At 35.7% G+C, this 18,680-nt stretch overlaps 1 protein-coding gene across 8 annotated transcripts in view; it reads right to left on the reverse strand.

Moving 5' to 3' along the window:
• Window positions 1–18,680, reverse strand: part of BCAS3 (BCAS3 microtubule associated cell migration factor) — a 376,438-nt gene that overhangs the window by 323,105 nt on the left and 34,653 nt on the right. The window lies entirely within an intron of this gene.

Genomic DNA, 18,680 nt, shown 5'->3' on the forward strand with positions numbered 1-18,680 from the left:
AACAGCTGAATCATATGACTTGATTTGATAGAGACACATTACACAGAATTTACATTACATCTCTGATGGACTTTTGTTTGAACTATATAGATATTTTCAACTGCTTTGTGTCACTTTTATCATTTTAATATAAATAAAACTCTAAGGCCATTTCTTAATAAAAAGGCTTGCTTTCTTTTGAGAGGGAGAAAGTGCTGAGTGTTCCGATAGGGTTGAGGAAGGTAGTGGTGGAAACCATTTTACAAGCTGAGGAGAGGCTTTGATGTGGCAGTTCTTTTCCATAACACCTTTTTTTCCCCTCCAAGAACGCATTAAAATGTTGGCTACTTCTAGGTCAATGAATAAGAAGGAGCACAAATTGCCAGCTGTACAAACATATACTAAGTATTGGTAAAAGAGGGTGTTTCCCCTTGCCCGTATCTGTTTTATTTTACAGAGTTTAACACAATTCCTGACACAACACTTGCTTGTCTTTTGGATCTGCTCAAGCTGCTTGAGAATTTTCCGGAGAACTGGAGTACAAATGCCAACTGTTTACCCCAAATGCCTCAGGATAATAAAATGATACATACAATAAGTATGCAGCAGAGAAACAATATATGCACAGAAAGACAACTGTCAAAGAAATAATGGGAAAAAAAAGTTCTGACATTTTGCCTACTGAAATTCTTCCCAAAATATACATTTTTCTAGGCACATACCTAGGCTAATAAGTAGAGGGTGCTATTTATTACTTTTAAGCACTTCAAAGGCCCTTCAAAAACACTTTTAAAACAGTGAGACTCAAGTGTAGTTACTTCACATTAGAAGCTCATTGCTGCTAGAAAACGCAAAAACACACAGCAAGGTCTACGTACAAACTCTTTTTTTATTTAAGTACATTTATTACCTACAGGAAATTATTATTGTGATAAAAGGGTACATAGATTCTTATTTCAAAACAGAAATCACAGAAGCTGATATAGCTAAAATTGTATTAGCATAATTGATACCGATTACTATTTCCACGTAAGCCCGTGTTGAACAGTTCCATTTTGACTGTTTGACTTGACATATAGCTACCTACATGACTACAACTCAAGAGTACGTACCTTCTAATACGTATTGCACCAACAAAATTATGGGTAATAATCCTATCACTCAAATGAATAATTATTATGATGTCATACCTTCCTTTTGGCTGATCATGGTAAGACTATTCTACCAATGCTTTTTTAAACCGCACTGGCTAGAAAAAACAAACAAACTTGAGTTCCAAGTGCTAATGATCAAGTAGTACTATGGACTAGGTTAGAAGTACTCTGAAATTCTACCTAGCTCAATTCAAAAGCCCTCCTTCCAAATCTTATCTTTCTTTTCATTCCATGGTACACTGCAATCTATGATCAGAAAAAAAATACGTTTGAGGATGCTCCTAGGACATAATCAGCAGAAACAAATGGTTTCAGCAAGGAAGTCACACTTGTAGTCCTTTCTTATTCCATAACAACTCAGCATTATCACAAGTCTTCAGATAGCCAAGGATGGGAAAGTCCCATTTTTTGGCTAAGTGCTTTATCTACCAACTATGACACAAAAGGGTGGAAGCACAAGCGCCTGCTCTTTCTTCGGCAAGCTTTTCAAAGGTGGAAAGGTACAAAAAAAAGTTTCAGTCACTAGAAAACACTTCTCTGCCATTTCCTTCTGGTTATTTTAGCTCCTCTCCCTGTTCAAAGTAATGGCTGTTACGAACCTCATTTGCTACTGAGCACTCTCAATTCATGAGACACAACATTCAGTGAATTAACGTAATTTAAATTCATAAATTCTACTCCAAAAGCTGTGTACCTAAAGAAGGAATGATACAATGCTGGGATCCATAATGCCAAGTTCTTTTTCGATTAGGCCTCAGTAACAACTCAACAACATCTTTTCAACTTGTTGGGGGTGGGGGGGTGGGTGGGGAATCAAGGATTTTAATTTCATTGTTCAACAGAACGCCATATAGTAAGGATTCTCCAACACTGCAAAATTTCATTTATTTTCCAAAGACATTATTTCTCAACAATCTTAAAAGTATGAGCCTTTTGAACGGTCTTTCTTTACCCTCTTTTATATGTCCTCAGCTAGCAGCAAGATCAATTCTTCTAGAACAGGAGAATGAGGATTATAGACACAGGTCTAAGGATTTCATTTAGCAGTTAAAGAATAATAAGAGTGCCTTGATTAGCCTACACTACTCATAAGCAGTAATAAGAGCTATCCTTCCCTCCTCCATTTCAGTGATGTCAAAAGCACAGGCTCAGTGGTTCTGTGCACTTTCCTTCCCAGCCTCTGATACACAATGGATTCTATATTGACCCATTTTAGCATATTAAATGAACAGAAAAACAACACTTTGTCTTTTCTTTCTCCTCTAGAGGGAATTCTCCCCCAGGTTAGTTCACCGAAAGGCCTCAGTGAAAGGTCTAACAAGCATGGAAGCAAGAAAGGAAGTAGAAGCACATGAATTGAGCAATAAGAGATGTGCAATAGGGCTGCAAAAGCTAGAACTGGCTTGCCACCACAGGGTTGCAGCACAATGCAGCTTTTTCTGACACTTTATGACCTCCACTGAACTACTCCTAATTCCCAAACTTCCTGAAACGAAATTCAGGGATTTCTATGGCCCATGTTACAGAGGAAGTCAGACTCAATTACAGTGTTCTCTTTACATTCTTAAAGTTAAAAATCTAGACTGAGTCCTGGATATAGCTCTTAAAAGCTAGACATCTCAACTCCTTTTAACTCATTATTTAAGAAGAATTTGAACCCAAACTTGCCAAGGTCAAAAAGCAGAGGATGAATGTGTTTCCTTTCTTCCATAACATTTATACCACATACGTTATTTCATTATTCTGCTATGTTACCACATAGCAGGAAGATTTACACTAAGCAAGATGCCCCATTTAAATATACAAAAAATTACTGTGTTCAGTAAGACAACACATCATTATTGATAAACATCCTAGAGTCGTTTGCAGGGTCTCTAGAAAAATTTACTTAGGCATAATGCTTTCTTCTTAATAATTTTGTTCACTAAATTATCAAGCAAATCCACAATCAAATAGTAAATATTCAAAATGACACCACCTATGAGAACAAAAAAGATAACATTTAGTGTAATCAATATATTTCAATTTGAGATACAAAACCAGAAGTATCCAAACTGCCACAGAACACCACACCAAAATCGCCACAGATTGCAAGACAGAGCCCCACAAATTGCAAAAGCATGTCTTGACAATTGGAAGTTCTTGAAACCCTTAGAATTGTACGAAACTAAAATTACCACATCTTGCTCTGTTTCAGAAATGAACATTCATTTCATCAGAGGATCATACAGACATTGTAAGTAAATGTGCTTGAAATATACTAGTTGATGGCCTATCCTAGGCTATGCTAACAAACCAGCATCCTTTGGGAGAAAATAAAACAAGGAGACTTCTAGCTAAGAAGCTTTTCTTCTGATAAACTGAAGGTTCCTGCAAGTCTCATTGATGAGAAGGGCTCCGATCATATGTCAGTGTACCAGTGATGATTACATGAAGGGGAGAGATTAAGACAGGAATGTGAAAACACTGGTTTTTGCAGTTTGGTAATAAGATTAAGTCTGTTGCAAATAAAATTCTTGCACATTACTCCCACAGATTATCAACAAATTTTTGTTATGTATTCTGATTGTTAAAATAGCTGCTTAATGCAGAGATACCAACAACTTCTTTAAAAGGTAATGGGCATAAATTCACCAACAACTTCAAAATATTGGCATTAATAAATATACAAATACAGTCAGGCTTTTCTATCTTCTTCTATTTGACTGCTGCAGTGCAGGGATAGAAGAAAAATAACAGATGCCTTGTACAGCTGGCACTTGAATACATCTGTGCTTGTGCATCACGACATAACTATCACCTCTTCACAGATTTGCTAGCAATGAGTCACACCATTTATAAAAGCTCTGTGTAAAATGTTTGCATACAGAGACAAACATACTGTACAAAACACACACACTTTTGGGGGGGGGGGGGACGGAAGGACGACTGATGGAACCAACATGAGGCCAAAATTTTCTGTGCCTAGAAAAATGTTACTCTGCCACAAGTCTTGACTTTCCTCCCTGCTGCCTCTCCCTACTCTGCCACGTGATGAACAACATCCCACTCAGAGAGAATGGACATCAGTTACAAAATGGCCTCATGAGTCCAGAAAGGAAAAAAAAATAAAGTTTGAGGCGTAAAGCTGAAACAGAGCTTTTGCTGAAGGCTGACCACCGGTCTTTATAAGGCATTCTTTACATGAGGCATTTTCCAGTTAATTGTGGCATTTAAAAAAAAAATCTCAGAATGGAAGCTGTTTGGCCAACATAGTGCATCATTGTATATTTTATACCATCTTCACAAAATATAGCGCTAGAAACTTTAGAAAAAGAGATCAAGGGAAGCATTTCCATCTACCTACCTTTTTTACTCTACGTGTATACAACCTAAGTTTGATGAGACACACAATGATGTCACTTGGGAACAATGACAGAGTTATGGCATCATTACACATTTCGGATAGTAATAAAATTGCTAAAATATTAATTACAACCTTCATTAGGGAAAAGTATACAGTTGTACAGGACATTGTTACAGTATAATTATTTTCTATCACCTACACTCCTTCATACAGGCTCCATAAATTTCTTTTGGAAAACAGTCAATTAATTACTATTAATAGCAAATGTGTCAATGTATTAAAATGACAAAATGAATGAAAACTTCAGAAGAAGCTGAAATCGTATCAAATTATCAGTGAAATCACATGAAGCGATCACACGGACTGATCTAACAAATATAGAAAAAACTATCACTTCCCAGGAACATGACATTAGAAGGATTCTGAGCAGTATCAGTATTACAAATAGCCTATCAAAGCTTGTCACAAAGAAAAACGTTTTAAAGATTAGTTAACCTCAGCATTTGTTGATTCAGTTGTTATGCCTTCATGTTCTTTAGTAAAGACGATGTAGCTGTCCGCAGAGAATCACTACAGCATTCTCTACCCGGAGTCTTTTTGGTAACTTGTCTTCATGTGATGGAACAAGGGAAATAGTTTATTTCCAGCTGCTATGCATAAACTGATCCTCGTCTAAGGTACCACTCTGCAGTACGCTGCATGTCGCTCTCGCCTGTTGAAACTGCATTACAATGAGCTCCATCTTTCTCTAATTACACAAAGAATTACATTACATCTGCCTTGTTCTGTACCCTTACAAGGCAGTTTCTTTCTGTATTTACTCAGGACAAATATTGCACATATTAGCAGTAGGTTTTCTGGAGTAATGATCCCTTTCTTTCTCTTTTATAGTTTCCACATTAAAAAAAAACCCATTTCTTCCTCTTCTTCTATCATGTATTGACATTCCTAATGTGCAGGGCAACACAGAGAGTTTTCTATAATGGAAAAAAGCATAAAGAACTTCTACGCATCAGCATACTTGATCTAACATACGATAAAAAAGTCTTTCATTTAATCACTATTCCAGTTTTGATACTTCCAGATATTATCTGGCAAGTTATTTAAACAACACTCAACAAATTCATATTCAAATTTGATGGGATTGGGCTGTGAAATGGTATGAGTTACTACTGCACAGTATATGGGAGCAGCTTAATATAATCTCTGCTGACCTCAACAGAACAATGTCCATTACCTTCTGAGGCTAGATACAAAAAACCCAGATATGACAAAAATTACAGAAAATGTCTTGCTAAATATAGCTGACTAATTTATTTTATTAAAGACTAAAATGGTATTTGTTACTGCAGTAATTAGAGAACACTGCTTCCTAGCAGCTAGCAAATGCTATTTCCATGCCTTGGAGGCCAAATCTTGCTTTCCTTACACACGAGTACCAACTGATAGAAAAAGTCAAAAATCCACAAAATGGAATTACATCCCCTAGGAAAGGCTAGTAACATTTAAACTTAAGAGAAACTTCAAGCCTTCTAGTACATGTTACGCAGATCAGTAAATTTAACAGCAATCACTAAACCAGCTTCAGACAGCAGGTCACATACTTCCAGTCAAAAGCAATCTGACTTTTATCATACAGTTATATAGTTACCACTAGTTTACATAAAAATAAAATGACAAATTAAAAAAAAAAATCTGGCAATTATTCTGTCACAATTTGTCTGTTATCTTTAAAGTTTTGTTTCACAACAAAAAAAGCTCTATTTTAATGTGTTTCGAAATTAGGTCAGGTGACTGGTTTTATTATTCTATTCTGAAGTACAATTTAGTTTTCAAAAACATAACCTTTCACTGTTTCTAAAAAATATAATCATTAGCGTATGTCTGTTACTGCACTGCATGTTCCCAGACTTACTTTCCATTGTACTATGGCCACACTAGTACCATTCTTCATCATTCCCATACATTTCTCTCATGGTTTTATTTATTTGCATGCAAATTGCAATAGTCATTTTTTCAAGCCCAGCAGACCCAACATAGAAAATAGTCTTACTTTTAATTACTTTCAGTGTCTTTAAGAAAAAAGAGATAACAATATTAAAACTTATCCTGAGATCATACTCAAAAAACCCTAATAATACAACAATCTCTTACAATCTGTGGGATTTAACATTTACAGAAACATTTAAACTTTTTTATTTTAAATTTCAAGTGCCTTAAATAGAATACAGCTTCAAAACACATTTTACAAAAGACAGCTTATTTTATTGTCAAGTCAGAAGGGACCATTACATCACCTAGACTTTCTGTCTAATGCAGGCCATTAAGTTTCACCTAAATATCTATTCTTATACCTAGCTCAAATGCTTTAAAAGCAGTTCAGCCCTGGCACCAAACAACAAGTCACACGTAGAAAACAGGAGAGAGAAAAGTGACAGCAAGTGCAAGGAACTGGCTGGACAAGGTATGCCCAGATGATCTGTACAGCAAGCTACTCCGGAAAGATTTTTAAAAAATCACTACTCTTCAATGCATCAGATCTACCAATAAGTTACTGGTAAAGAAAAAGTTATTTCCATATAGGAATGAGGAGGACCCTGACAGTGACACAAATACAACTTTCTAAACAGCAGTGCAGTGGTTAAGATTATCCAGTAACCTGTTCTAGCTGTGGCCACTCTCCAATGCTTCACAGAAGGGGAAGAAAAGCAAAACAAAACCAGAGTACACAGTACAGAGTTAATTAATTGTATATTGGAAAAATTTCTTCCCAAACCTTTACACTGGAAAGTTGAAGCATGAGATTTGATTATGATCTTTGTAGTAATATTATTAGCATGTTGAGACCACAAAGGCAATTCTGTTCTCCTCAAGGCCCCTGAAGAAGGTTTGCTCAGATTAACAGATTTCAATACTAGAAGGATCACCTCCTTCCAGGCCATGCATAAAACGTCCCAGAAGCTCAAAGAAATTATTTTTTACCAAGCAACCTAATCTTGTCTTAAAAGACTTTGAACAACGAGTCCTCTATTTTTATGGTAAGTTGTTCCAACATTTGAATAATTTTATTTTTATTAAATGACTTGTTATTGCAAGATAGCATTTGTACATACTCTGCTTTTCAGCTTTTATGTCTGTCAACAACACAGAGAAGCTCACTGCATTGTTATCTTTTCCATAAGTCAATAAGCATCCAAAGCAATCCAGTCGCTAATTAATCTGCAATAGCGAAAAACATTTTTAAGCCTTACGTTGTAAGGTTTGTTTTCCAGCCCTAGCACATATTTGCAGTCCTCCTCTGAGCTCTCTTCAGTATTGCAATATTCTCACCTTCTTTCTGAAGTATGCATACCAGAATAAAAACTCTTTTTTAAAAAAAAAAATATCCAAGGATTGCATTATTTATTCCTTGAACACCACTGCAGAAAGAGCTTTCATTAAGACTTTCACCATCTAGTCCCCTAAAACTCCCTGGCTCTCTGAATCCCAGCTTTTCACAATAAAAGCTTGAAAACTCAACTCTAAGTAATTTTCTTACTTTCATTCATGGTATTTAACAGATTCATTCAAAAATCAGGAAAAGCAGAGTAAGGTTTCTGAGAAAGTGACACTTCCTAAAAATGTGTGTGTAGCAGTGAAACACAAAGCAGCAGAGACATTTTAAGTGTACCACAAATTGCAAAAAACATGGAAGCACTTAGTTTTAAACAAGAAAAACCTGTACCAATCTTAGACACATGTTACTAAATCTAATCCTTTAAATACAAGAGAGGAAATTATTTGATACAGCACTAAAATATTTGTGCTAATACCAAGAGATACAAACTTCACTCTATCTTCCTCAAATATTTTGAGCAAGTCTATCAGTCTAGTAAAAAAAGTTCCATCTTATCCTCTTACCTCACCATCTTCATAGTCTCACGGGCATATAACAAAAATATTTTCAAAAAGTCATCAACTCTGCAGAAACCATTTTGTTACAGGTAAACTACAAGTCTCAGCCTGAATACCAAAAAAAAAAAAAAAAAAAAAAAGAGACATATCAAAAGAAAACCACATTGTTTGCTCATGTGTGGAAAGAAAAAAAGATGGACTTGTGTGATTGTGCCAAAACAACCACTAGACAAAAAGTAGTACAGCCATCTGTGCATACAATATGCAAATAAACCACTAATTTTTTGAACAAAGGAAACGGATTAAAGGTGAACTAACATGGATCAGTTCCTGTGCAACATTACATCAGGTAGGCAGAACAAAGATGGGAAGAACTGGGAATAGAGGTACCGCTCCTTTCAAAGCCTCCCGATGAAAATTCTTGAAAAAGATTAAAACAATATCGAAAGCGTTGATCCCTACATCTTACCAATGCGAATGTTTAAAAACTGTATTAATCATTTCCCCTTCCACTTTTTTGATTTCAAGGTTAGTAGTATTTTGTTTCTGTAATCTCCTAAGTGAGGCATTTCTTCATAGTGTAGAGTCTAACTGTTGAAACGACTCAGGACTGACTCAGAAAGGACTGGTTTCTGTCTCCGTGCATAACTCAGGTTGTAGTTGGCGAGAGAACCTGAGGCTTGACAGTGGTCTGCTGGTCCTGAAGCTTGTAAACCACTGCAGGAAAACTGTCAGCATCTTGTTTTTCCGTCTCTGCAGTGATATAAATCCCTATCCTCAGGTGAAAATAACTATCTTTTACTGCAAGGTGTGGTACTGTATAAACCTTTCCTGCTTATAGGCAAATTTATATTATCATAATTAGCTGCCCAGGTATAAATCAATTCTATAAATTATAGAAGACAAATGTGTTAAGCAACCATGTTATGTCATATCTATTTAAGCCAAAGTTATGTCCATTTTGTCTTTAGCAAAAATGATTCTTAAAGAAGCTAAACTTCATTAAAAGGCAAAACTTGTAACTAAACAAATTACATGGCCATACGATTAGAAGCTTTGTAACACTGTTCAAAGAATACTTAATGGTAATAGCACATTAAAATAAGCTTATTGCAAAACAAGTAAATTCTTCATGTCTATCCTCATGTATCTGTTACCATGTGTAAGTGTTTTTAAAGTGTTCTACCCAGTCCTGTCCACATTGTCCTTTTCAAGGGCAATCACATATTTTTTATAATCTATTAACTTTTTATCAGTTTAATTAAAAAGCTATGGTAAAAGGTACCCACCTTTAGCAAAACATTTGCAACAGCATACCTTTGGAAGATATTTAAGAACTTTTAATAAACATCCAGTTTCATGCCAGGCAATTGCTATGCTGTTTACTTCTATACTCTCCATAAGGCTAGCTAAGGTAATGAATTAACTTAATATTTGGAATTCACTGATTTTGAGAAGAAAAAATAAGTTGTTCTCTGTCTACACATATTTCAGTCTCTCTTCTATTACAGAAGATTACAAGTTTACTCAGTTTCTTCCATCAGATCCTTTTTTTATTTAAAAAAAACCCAACAAAGTTTACCCTATTTTCTGTCGGCTTCCAAGCCAGCTTCTTCCCTTACTGTTTTGTCCGTATTTATGGGTTCACTAACTGATATTTGCTGTCAAGTGTTAGATATACAGACTCCTGTGAAGCTGTTCTAATTACCGTCCCATGAATCAGTTGTCAAGTGCTGCTTCTAAGTGGCAAGGCCAGCACTCCCCTCCAGGAGATCAAGTGCATCCACTTATCATAACAATAGAGCATAATGTACATACTACACACATGCACCACAAATAGCATTTATCACAGTGCCATGAACATACAAGACACTTCACAAAAACACACAGCAAGAAGAGTCCTAATTCAAGAGGTTTATTATCCAAAAAGCACTAGAGGAAGAATATAGGTGGTAGGGAAAAAAAGGAGACTGTGTTGCATTAATAATGCAGCAAGCAAGATGTTGGAACGCAGTATTTAATACTGACTCATCACCATAACTTCAGTAAACAATACTGAAGTCTCGTACCTGTGAAAAACAGTTGCCAGCCCATTTTTAAAGTTCGGATCTGAGAATTTCAGACACACTTCAAATGCTCAAAGCAAAGTACTATGGGCCAAATCTGCAGTTATGTTGCACTGTATAGTTCCAGATGTTGCTATTTCTTTTTAAAAGGTGTCAAAAGAAGCCCTTAGTTACAAGCAATATATAGAAAGTTTTCCCTTAAAAATATTTAAGAATGTTCCATCTTGTTGATAAGTACAAAATGATCACATATGAGAATAGGAAAAAAAAATTTATTATCAGCAAATTCATCTGGAAATTAATATAGCTTTCTATAAGAAAAAAACCTGCATGCTACTCTTCTGCTAGCATAACACACTGCATCTGTTTCTTTAAAGAGATCAGAACACATAAAAATTATCACCAGAGAAAAAAGCTTCTAAAACAAAATAGAAAGCATATACCAGATTTGAAACTGTTTGAGTTTAATCTAAAAGTGCGAAACAGCTATACTTACTTATGCTGCTAAGAGAGAGATGTGGGAAGAGAGAGAGAGAGATGGGAACAAAGCTTTAACATAAAATGGGTGTCCACATAAAAGCTACTTAAAGTTGGTTTTTTGTTTTGGTTTTTTTTTCAAACAAAAAAAACATTAAAACCAGACTGATGGCTGTAGGGAGATCTACCACTCTATAAATATGCTTTGCACCTTTATTTAAAAAAATGAAACTAGTATAAAGATTAATTGTTCCTAACATTTTACGTAAAATTGAAAGATCAAAACAAGTATAATTATGTTTAAGACATGTTTCTGTAGACAAAGAGCATTAACTCTCCCATCAAACAATATTAAAAAATTTCAAGTGTTTGTAGGTGATACAATACAGTTATCCGAATTGAGTACCCATTATGCTGAACTTTGTGTTCAAGCGTTTTCAGGATACCTACTGATGTAATTTTACTATGTTTTTCTTGTACAACGAATAAAAATGCAGATACATGGATTCCTGCCATCCCTTCCTATATGGACTCATACTTAACCATGGGTGAAGGCAAGCTATTTCCACTATACGGTTTGTACAGTATCATACACTAAATTTGCGATTAGCTGGATACTGACAGAAACAGACTTCTCTGCTGCAGCCTCTACAACAAAAATCCTCCTAGTTCCTAAAGTCTACCATAGCTCTGTCAGCAGAAAAGATGCACCAAAATGCCTGCCATGTGGGACACGGGAAAAGATCCAGTTATTGAGAGCGCTGACAATTCTACATTAAATAATGAAGATCAAAACATTAATTTCAATGTAGTAAAAAGCCAACCTACTAAAGGGCAACGCAGATAAGCATTTCCTCACCAGTTTTGCGCGTTGCCATCATCTGCAACTTCAAGTGAACATTCAGATGCCATTGCTGACACAATGAGGTTACTCTCAATCACATACCATAGTTCATATGACAGGCAAAACCCCCGACCGAATACAGAATGAAAAGTTGTTTCCACTCTTGGGGCTGTATGGAGGAAGAATCTGAAAATACAAATTTTCTTGACAATCCTGGAACAGATGTTTTAAACTGATGGAGGTCATGGATTTTTTCAGTTCTGAGTACTTTCGACAACCATTATACGTTCACTTTCGTTCAATCAAACCAATAGCTCCTTTGCTTTCCACCTGTAGTCGAGGTGTCAGAAAGACTGTGTTGTACACCAACAAGAGAAGGAAAATTTAAGACTAGGATTATCAACATATTGGTATTATCATAACAGATACTGTAAGAACAGTACCATCAGTTCAAGGAGAAAAGTAAAAGGGAAGGGAAATCCTTCAAAATATTAAAATGCTTAGCAACCTCCAAATTACTCTTCAGTTTTGGCAGCAGATGGCTCTTCCCCCATTTTGCATTACCAGCAGCACGTAACATGTTTCTACTATTGTGTTTTCTGCTCATGACAACACTACTCATTCTCATCATCAGAAGAGACTTTCTAGATTTGTTTTTTTTAACATTTCAAAATGCATGAAGCTAAATAAAGCCATACAACAGCCTACAACCTACCTTTATGTACCGCAGCACGTTCTATTACAGTGCTTCATTCTATGGCATGTGGCATGCCTGTCACTGAAGTGTAAAATACAGCACAAGCTGGCTTTTCAGCTGTGGCGTGCTTTTGCCGAGAGACTAGAGTGTGACACACTTTCCACTTCACTGAGACATACCACATGTTACAAAACATAGCTGTCCCATCACATTTCAAGTTAGTTAATATAGGAAGATTAGCAGCATCTCAAGAGATTTGTTTATCTACAAGGCTTACTTGACCATAGCTGTCACTGAAGAAAAATAGATCTGGAGCTCCACTTTTCAGATCAGAATAAATTTTTGTTATATTCTGGACTAGATTTTCTTCTTGTGTGTAACCAAAAAGTCCTTTTATACAAAAGGTATGAAACTGCACTGGCCATCCTTGATCATGCTATGAACATATGCTTAACTGGAAAAAAGTTTCTGTAAATCCTGGAGAGCATAAGCAAATATTAACTTCCGAGTAGAATACAACTGCATTTCTGTCATACATCTATCGAAGATTAATGTCTCTGTGATTAGCGGATTAAGTTTATAATCTGGTAGATGTGTTTCCTTCAAAAATATAGAATGAAATAAACTTAAGAGTTATCTTGTCCTTCTTAGTGTCAAATGAAGCAGAATTCACCACTGAAATAGATGCATGCAGTTTGTATTGTAATACATCCTACACTGATCTTCAAGATCATACAAGATGGACCAAAATAAAAAATGTAGAAACTTTGTGCATATCAAGAGACAGATGCACGTCACAGCTTAATAAAAAATATCAGATTTCTGGGAGCACAACACAGAGCGAATTGATGCTGAAATATCTCAGCTACAGCCAGATTTCACCAAGAACCCAAACAGAGTGTTTTGTGGAGCCACTTACAGCCTTATAGCCCTAGATTTTACAAATTGCCAATATGTATAAGACTCCAAATCAATACCAAAGTTTTTTTCTTTATTCTGAGTCATTATTTATTGACAGTACTTTCTGATCAATGGCATATCAGAAGATAGCATAGTTAACACAGATGGCAGTTGATTATTGCAGCATATGTACACTAATTCTATATATTTGAGACACCGTTACATTTAACAAAGTCAGAATTCTACCAAAAGCTAAAAACAATTTAAACTGAGAGTCAACAGAACTCATTGTTCTGAAGCACACTACAAAGCTTCTTCAAAAACAGAAACCAAATCTTTGCTCAGCTATTGCAAGTGTCATGTTCCTCTGCAATCTGTGTAGGTTAAAGATTCCATCTTGTATGTGACTCAATAATCAATATTAAAAGGTGTTTTTACCTGCAACTGTTAACATGGTGAAAGTATTATGAAGGTCCAGATATTTTATCCTGTTGATTCTTGTAACAAATTTCTTTAGATTTCAGTTGGTTTTTTTTTTTTTTCTTTTCTGTGCTTTATTTTATGGTTCATGGCTCTGACAGGCCTATTGGCATCTTCTCATCTCACATGTAATCACCACCACCAAAGGCCAAATTAAGCAAGCAGCTCCACACCCACCCGCCCCATCATCCCAACCCCCATGCAAAACCACTTTTTGGATTCAACATTAAAGACAAAACCCTGTACCAACCTGTTCTATCTGAAATAGGCTTGCCATTGGTGTCATTAACAACATAAGCAGAACCTAATGGGATTGTGCAACACTTCATCACCTCTGTATTAAGTAGGCTCTCTACCTCAAATTGCATGACAGCAAGGCATCTTTCAGTTGCTTACAAGTCTACTAAAACTTAATTGGTTCTATGCTAGTATATGGCTCGAATTACAATTTTTGAGAAGCTAGAAAACAATTCCATTTTCAAGAAAGAACTAAAGCGCTTTAGAGTGCAGATGACTGAAGTTGAGCAGAGATAAGCTTAGATTTTATGGTTAAGGCACTTGAAAAGTGCTGTGAACAACAAAGCCTCTACGAGGTTCTGGTCACATCAGGTAGGCCAAAACTTTCACAAGTGCCCATTAATTATATGTTCTTATGTCTTACTTGATTTAATTTCTGACTTGACATATAGCAGACCATGATCTTCAGACATGCAGAATTTTCACTGTAACTGAACTCACTGAAAGCTGGTTTGAAGATATGAAATAGTACCTGAAAGTAAGTACTCTGAACAAGGAGCCCTGGGAATAGCAAAACCCATAGTCTGTTTTTCTTTAACCTGGCCTTAAGGTTGAGATTCTATAGGAATTGTTTAGCGTCAAAAAGAGTTAGCTTATGTTATAGTCTTTCTCCCAGTGAAGCTGCCGATACAGCCACCTCCTTTACCGGACCACTTTTCATAACATTTGGAGGAATTTCATAGTTAAATGCAGCTGATATTTCCAGGAGGAATTACAATTGCTAAGGAAAGGCACGCAGAAATACTGCATTCTCACCACAGAGATAGTCACCTAATACAGCAGATGCTGAAATGGGAGATACGGTCCTTCAAATTGTGCAGGCAAAATTGATTAAAACTTATTTTATTAATGCCTCATCTGTAAAATGAGATAATTATACTGTACAAATATTCTATTAATAATTTAAATCACAATTAATTTTAAAAAGAAGTTTGTGAGCAACCATCCAAAAACACGGTAAGGGGTCTCCTCAGGTGATATTCTGAATATATTACCTAGTCAGAATGTAAAGAAAGAATGGATTAAGCAAGATCTTTTTTTAAGAACATGCCTTACAGCTTTTTCATAAAAAAGGAGCCTTCTATATCTCTATTTTGAATTACTGAAGAAAAATCTACTGTATTATACATTTTAAATTATTTATCAATTTAAAATCCTAAAGCTAATCAAATATATTCATTCTCCTTCAAAAATAGATCAGAACTACAGAAAAAGAATAATTATGTCAGATTTTTTTAATGGATTCTACTTATTGTGTTTTAATTGTGTTTTTCCTCACTTCAGAGATTTAAAAGAATCTAATGCATACATGAATGCTTGAGCTTAAACTCCCTTGACTTTTCCTCTGTATATTGAATATTACTGAAGGAAAGAAAGAAAAGAAAAAGGACAAGAAGGACTCCAGAGAGACCACTGTAAGACAGAAAATGGCATTTAGTAATAGATGCAAAGTTCAAATGCCATCAAGTTGTAGTGAATTACACAAGTGGCAGCAAGTGTGTAACAATACAGATACAAGGGCTGTAAGTTAATGCAGTTTGTAATTAGCTGCTCAAGCTACAAGCATGAAGTGACAGTCGTTATTTAGGAAAAACCATATTAAATAATATCTTCTTTGAATTGATTGAGAACTCAGTATCTGATGGTGTTAGTATCCTCAGAAAAAGAGAACAACTTAAATCATCCTGAAAGTTCTAACTATTTTGCAATGTACTTTAAATCCTTCTTACAGTATATAACATAGGAATAACCCTAAAACTTGTAAGAAAAGAAAATATAATCCTGAACTGTTCTCTGGGTCTATGTCACTTTGATTTATAACAGTTATTTCTAAGACAGACAAAAACACACAGATGCAAGCAATTACTCTATTTTTGTAGGCAACAAGTGAGGTGGGTGGTAACTGAGAAATTTTGAAAAATCCTGTCACAATATTCCGTTTTTTCTTAAGTAACCCTCATCACACAACAAACGCTCGCCACATCAGAGACTTTCCAGGGCCTGAAGGGCCACTTTGATTCCAGACCGCTGCAGGCATTAGCGGGGACGTAATTAGGGTAAAAAGTTCAACCACAGTTCCATGTCTAGAGTGCTGCCAGAAATAAATTTCCTCTCATTCACTGGTTTCTACTGTACCCTCCCTGAGAAACATATTGAAAACACATTTATCTTTGTAGAGTTTGTTCCTCTTCTAATTAACTTTATAGCGTTTACAGTATTTAATAATTTAAAGTGGAATTTAAAGTGGCCCTGGAACCAGCAGCTTTGCCTGTAATGGCGCTGTGCATTATCTTTTCCCTGTAGTGCTTCTTTTGACAAGTTACTCAAGGAAGGTATGTGCTCCAGCTGGTTTTATCTGGCTGTGCATTTAGCAAACGGCTACTTCCTTCCCTCCATCTCCTCCCTGCATCATTACACGCACGGGGGGTTGGAACAGCAGTAAAATGAAACTATGCCTCAGCTCGGAAATCTGCTCTCCCAAGCCTCCACGCTATCCCAAGGATCGCTTAGAAAAGGTTTATCTTTTTACAGCTTAATAAATCAAAGCTTTAGAAGGTCAAAACTACCCATAGTTCTCACCAACTGGTCAAAGTTTGACCCCCAAATACTCATTTTCTTCCTTCCAGTTTTGATCCAAGATTAACAGCTTATTATAGTTCAAAGGTTATTTCTTACTATAGTTCACTCAGACAAACATTTGGTATTATCAGAACGCCACCAAATCTTTCCTACCCTCAGTATTTACAAATGGAAACACTACCTTACTCCATTAGAGCTGTATCTCCTAGCATTTTAATCTGTGAGAAAATTCACAGAACTACCAGTAAACATTACTTCATCATTTAAAAATAGTTGCAGTATGTTAATATAATTATAGAAACAAGTTACAAGAAAAAATTCTAGGATCTGAAGAGCTCTTTTTAAGATGAAGAACGTTGCTATCTTTAGCACATAATGTAACAATCAAATCCAACATCACTAAAAGGAATTTAAACTACTTTATTCAGGGGTTGCGTCTCTCAGGATCTTAAAAGCTACCACACAACCTGTTAAGACTAAACTGATTTTTCCTACAATAACCAGAGAGAATAATGTTTTTCATCTGCTAGAACGGAAGGAAATCTTTGCAAGGCAGTTGATAGGATGGCACACTTTGCAGTTATTGATGCTTTACAGTTTTTCAACAGTACAGAGCCTTTGGGACTCAATCCCTCAAAGATAACAGAAACAAGAGCTTTACCCAACGTAAAAGGTTCTACTATACTTTTTAGAACAAAAACAATTAAATTAAGTTTGCTCTTTAGAAATTTAAACTTATACATCCTTGACAGTCTTCAAAAAATAAGGCTGGGGAGAAAAAATATGACCGAATTTTGCATAGTCTTTAATAAAAGACCACAAATATTTAACAAACTTCATGAAATCTATTTCATGTTGCCCAATACAATGGAAAATCATAACCATCTGTCCAACCCATTTTTACATGTGATTTCAAAAAAAACATGCTGTATTTTATCTTGAGTGGATACACCCTTTACACACTCAATTGCATGATTCAGTCTCTGGCATAGCCAGGTGAGTCCACAGCATAACCACTGCATTTGCAATTGCATTCCAGTAAAAATATTCCAGGGAGAGTTAGTCTGAGCAGTGTGAGAACTGTGAACAAGAACTTCATTCATCATAGCCAATTTCCTTCTCTTGGGTGATCCTTCCAAAAAGCTTTGCTGTTTGTCTCTGACAAATCATTTCACAGCTAGCTAATTTTAAACATTATAAGCCACAGACACTTAGAACTGGACAGTGGATTTTAGCATTAACTAGTTACTTTGCCAGATAAGGAATGGGGTTATGTGATATTAAAATATTAATTGAGAAAATATTAACGCTTTAATTGCATTGTCTCTATTCTTACTCATGCAAAGCTGCTTTTTACCTAAACCTTAACACTCCCATAAACACATTCCTGAGTTAAACTTGTGTTAAGGTTAGTAGGTTTTAATCTACAGTAGCCACGTTAATAAAGCATGCTTCCTGAAAATCTGCTGTCAATTGATTTGCCTTGTAAACTGATCAGCTGGCAAAAAAAATGCTAGCTAAAACTATACATTTTGTTTGCTCCTCCTTCTTTAACTTACCCTTATTTCCTTTCTCCTCCCATGATTAAAAAAGATTACCTCTTGCTTCTCCTGCCCTTAAGTGACCTCCATCCAATTCTTCAAGTCATCCAAAATTCTCCATCACTCGACGTCATTAAATTAATATGTCTTTCTAAAAATATATGCTAGAAACCTAACACAAGCTATGGGCTGGCTGCACAGGTTACTGATTGAGGTCCTTTACTCTCTATAACGTAGAAGGTTGGAAAGTCTACTGGCTTCAAACTCTTACTTTTTAATCTTCTATAACTGATCTTTCAATTAGCTATACTCATATAGTTACCTGATTATCATACACGCCTACATAAGATTTTGGCATAAATTCCTAATCTTTTATGCATCTATATTTGGCTATTTGGACAAAGGACAAGTGCACCAAAGTGTCA

The sequence above is a fragment of the Aptenodytes patagonicus genome, chromosome 17, assembly GCF_965638725.1.
Source record: "Aptenodytes patagonicus chromosome 17, bAptPat1.pri.cur, whole genome shotgun sequence".
NCBI lineage: Eukaryota > Metazoa > Chordata > Aves > Sphenisciformes > Spheniscidae > Aptenodytes > Aptenodytes patagonicus.